This window comes from Equus caballus, chromosome 7 (assembly GCF_041296265.1).
Source record: "Equus caballus isolate H_3958 breed thoroughbred chromosome 7, TB-T2T, whole genome shotgun sequence".
Taxonomy (NCBI): Eukaryota; Metazoa; Chordata; class Mammalia; order Perissodactyla; family Equidae; genus Equus; species Equus caballus.
This window is the reverse complement of record NC_091690.1, coordinates 34,710,235-34,714,947: the sequence shown is the minus strand read 5'-3', so window position 1 is coordinate 34,714,947 and position 4,713 is coordinate 34,710,235.

Here is a 4,713-nt window from a genome sequence, read left to right as displayed (position 1 = left end):
AGGCCCAAACCTCATCCCACTTTGCAGTTCCTGATGGCTCCAATTCCTGAGCCTGTCTGGGATCTGCGGGGTCCATGAGCTGCTTCTAGCTCACCCTCTGCAGGCGCTGATGAACCCATTCCTGCTTGTCAGGTCCTCAGTTCCCCCATGGGTGTCCATCTCCACATGCTGTAGTTTGGTGTTCCAAGCGCTTTCATGTATCCTCCAAGCAGAAGTGTGCACTCTGTCTCCCATCCTCTGTGTTGTGTTGTGTGAGTTCTGAGAGGACAGGGACAGAAATATCATTCCCCTGTCATTGTAGACCTGGAAGCCCCCCAGAGAACTGTAAGGCATTATTCCACTGACTGCAGCATCTACAGCTTTTGAAGAACGATGCCCACTGATTTGTGTGTAGTTGACCAGCTCTTCTCTGTAGGAAAGGGGAGTGTGTCTTCTTTCTAGCTGACATAGTGAAATTTCACAATGAAGAATAAATGACAAGTAACAGGACATATTGGAGTATATGAGGAAGCCATTTGTTTTAAAACTAATGCAGCCTGAACTTGTTTTCCAAAAGGGCCTGATGTGGCCGGTTGAGAATGCTTCGTATGTCTGCTTTAAACATTTACGCTGTCTCAAAGACAAGAATGATGCCCTTAGGTATTTATCCAAAGAGCCTGAAGTCAGCAATCCCAAAAGTCCTGTGCACCCCAATGTTTATTGCAGCACTGTTTACAATAGCCAAGATGTGGAAGCAACCTAAGTGCCCATCAACAGATGAATGGATAAAGAAGATGTGGTACATATATACAATGGAATACTACTCAGCTGCAAAACAGAACAAAATCATTCCATTTGCAATAACATGGATGGACCTTGAGAGAATTATGTTAAGTGAAATAAGCCAGCAAGAGAAAGATAATCTGTGTAAGACTCCACTCATATGAGGAATTTAAAACTATGGACCAAGAACAGTTTAGTGGATACCAGGGGAAAGGTGGGGTGGGGGGTGGGCACAAAGGGTGAAGTGGTGCACCTACAACATGACTGACAAACATTAATGTACAATTGAAATTTCACAAGATTGTAACCTATCAATAACTCAATAAAAAAAAATCAAAAAAAAAAAAAAGAATGATGCCCTTAAAGATAAGGACGTAGCTTCCCCCATATTGGGATTTCTTTAAGGATAAGCATCTCTATCTGGAGACTAAGGATTAGTTGCCGACCTGTTGGACTCACCTGGTGACCACTGACCTGCTGTGCCAGTTAAGCATCTCTTGACAGCAGAAGAAGAGAGAATCCTGTCATATGTAATGAATGCTATTTGTTCCAAGACTGCATATAACCAATCTGTACACCCCACTTCTTTGGTGCCCTTCTTCCCTTGGGGAAAGAAGAACCCAAGCCATAGTCCTCAGACCTGGCTCATAATAATGTCACCTCAATTTTGACTTACAGATTCATTGCAGATTATCAGTGTCAACCACAATAAAGTGTCTGGATGGGGTCTTATTGTGTTTTTCCTCCTTGACAATCGCTAGACCCTTTCTATTTGAAGGTGTATGCCTTATTTCGTGAGGAAAATTGGCTTAGGTTATTTCTTTTACCTTTTTGGTAAAATCTACCTTTCTTCTTCTCTGTTGTGGTGTTTGTTCTCTGGGAGGCCTGTTGGTTGGGTGGCACTCTGGATGGACCCTCCACATCTTGAATAATTTCTCAAACATTTTCATCTTTGTCTTTTTTCTCTGCTCTGAGAGTTCTAAGGCAGAGCTAGCAGGAGGGGAGGGAGCGGGGTAAAACCCCTGTGACAGTTTTTCAGCGTAAGGAGCAACAGATCACAGTTCCTTCCAGGGAGTTAGGGAGACAGGGGCTCACAATGTTGAGTTCCAGTGTCCAGAGCTTCCTGCCCTCTGTGGCTACATGAAGCTCAGGGCCAGGTGGCGTCTGAGAAGGCAGCCAACCGTGATGGGGTCTGAATGGCTGACATCCCAGGGCATGTAAAAAAATGTTTTGAATCTGGGGGTGATCACACCTAACCTAAGAATGTGAGTGTCCTAAATGGCAAAACCCTCAGATCCACTTGGGATTCAGCCTTCCCACACTCCGCAGCACCCAGCCTAAGCCAATCAGCCAGGGCTTCCCCAGGGCTCTCCTGAAGGCCTCAGTGACACAGCAATTGAGGGCTCAGCAGAGGGAAAGTCCCTCCCTCTACCTGCTCTTGATCCAGGGATGTTCCGCCCACTCTGGCTGTAGTAGCCTGTGGAGAGCAGGATCCCTGTCTGGGGCCTCTGGGTGGGGAAGTGACTCCATCACACAAGTCCTGGCTCCAGGTCTCAAGGCTTGTCCCCCAGAGCACCTGAGGCCCTTCTGTGACTTCTCTGGAGCATTTGGTGGTGTTTTCTCCTTTGAACAAGTTCCACTTTCTCCAGACTCCGACTGCTTTAGGACAAGGGAGGGGCGGTCCTCATCCTTTCTTGGTCACTTTACCAACTTCATACAGTGAGACCTAAATTTTCTGAGGTGTCTCTGCAGCCTTAGCCAGCACTGGCTTCACCCCGTCCTCAGTCTTGGATGTCCCAAACTGTGCCACTGAGAAAGTGGCCCCTGTGCCCATTTCCCCCTGACCACCCTCCCATCATGGATTGTGCACATTCGTAGCTGGGAGGCCTGCATCAGCCTCTCCTGTGATTCAGAGAGTCCCTGGTCCTTGAGGGCACCTTGTGCCCCACAAGGCTCCACACCCACCTCGCTCTCAAGCTTCTCTGTCTCTTTCAGGATTATGAACAGAACATTTATGTTTGGGCAGCTCAGAGATCAGCTTGACCTCCAGGTGACAGGGACCAGGAACACGGAGACCACACCCCAAGGGACTTTCACCCCAACCCGTGCCCTTTGACCTGTCCTTACCTGGGAGGAAGTGGGTGCCTGCCAGAGAGGAGCCTCCCACAAGCCGAATGCCACACTGCCTCCACACACAGGTGCACATGATGACCAACATCACTGTCTACGTGTGCTTCCTCCTCAGGGAGACACTCAGAGCCACAGGCACTTTCTTGTTGGCTCCTCGTCTGGGCTCCACTTGACCCAACATCCCAGGGAGCAGCTGAAACTTCAGGAGGCAGCTGGCTTGGATGGGATTTCCTTTGATGGATTTTATAGCCTCACCCAGCAGTCTGCACTGCATGTGAGTCCTGGCCCGGTATGTCCCTGAGTGTGGGGGGCAGGACCAGAAGACAGCTTCAAATGAGGAGAAATGGAGAAATGTGCCTCCTGCTTCCCCACAGGATTTGAGGCCTGAGAGGTGATCCAGGTAGAAAAGGGGCATGTCTCACACCTCCTTTCATGGCTAGGTATGGAATTCAATTGGAACTTGAGAAGGTTCCGTCCCTATCCCCATCCTTCCCCACACACCCATTTTTGCTCTATTTAACAGAAAAGACTTGAATGTCTGGTTGAGGATAGACTGGCAAGAGCAAGGGGCAGTGGGAGGGCCTTAGTTTCCCACACAGTCAAATGAGGCCTGACAAAGACAAAGACCTAAGGAGCCAGGAGGGGACTCACACTCGCTTGAATTGATGGGAATCAGCGATGCACGGTCTTTGAGGGCCCGCTGAAAGCTCACCTGGGGCAGTCACTATAAGTGTGGGGGGTATGGATCTGCCAGGACTATGCGCTGGTGGTCAGGAAGGCCACATTTCCACTTTCGTTACTCTGCTTTAATCTGACTCCCAGCCACCATACACCTGGTTGGCAGAGAATTCCATCTCGGTGATTATTGGGGTTTTCCCACTCTAATCTCCTCTGAGAGGAGTGACTTGAGAAGAGAAACACATCAGTGGACACCAGTCAATATTTCTCCAAAGTTATGATGGACATGCCCACGCGGTAGCTCTTTGTCCTTGTGTGTTTTTTAACTCCTGGGACGCACACTGATTCCTGCCAAGTCTGAAATCCACAGAGATGAGGGCCCACCTTTCTCAGTGCACCACCAGCCACACCCCTCTGAGGTCCGCCGCTCCTTCAGGCACTGCCAGAACCGAGAATGGGGCCCAAGGACTCCCCCTTCACTTCCCCTTCTCAGATACATTTTTTCTTGTTTCAAAAGTATGTGAAGCACTGGCCATGTGCCAGGCGTTGTTCTAGGTAACCTGGGATACTCAGTGCATTGAAGAGGAAAGAAAAAATAATGAATACCCTTGTTTTGTAGTGGGTTCATGGAAATATTAAATATCAAGAAAGAGATAGTCTTCTTACAAGGTGATAAGAAGTACGGGGAAAAAATAGCCCTGATAGGGGACTTGTGAGTGCTAGGAGAGGTGTGTGTCTTTAAATAGGTGGCAGCTTAGGCCTCTGAGGAGGGCACATTTGGGCCAACCTGAAACAGAAAGTTGGCTGTGCCCGCAATCAGAAGGGGACATTCCCAGTAGAGACAATAGTCTGAGAGACAGGAGGGAGAGCCGTTATGGAAGTCTGACTGAAGGACTACTGCCATGTAATGCACTTGGGAGGGTCACGCTGGTGACTCTGGAGGAGGCTGGCGAGGCAGGCAGCACGTGCAGAAGCAGGAGCATTGGAGAGAAATGCAGCAGGAGATCCTGGCAAGAGAGACAAGCGGAGGAGAAGCAGAGTGGGGAGGAGTGGCTGGATCTTCACACAGCTCTCAGAGGCATTCTCCCACTTTCCTCCTCCTCATGAAGCCCTTCAAGATTTCAGGTTTCCAGATGAAAGCCA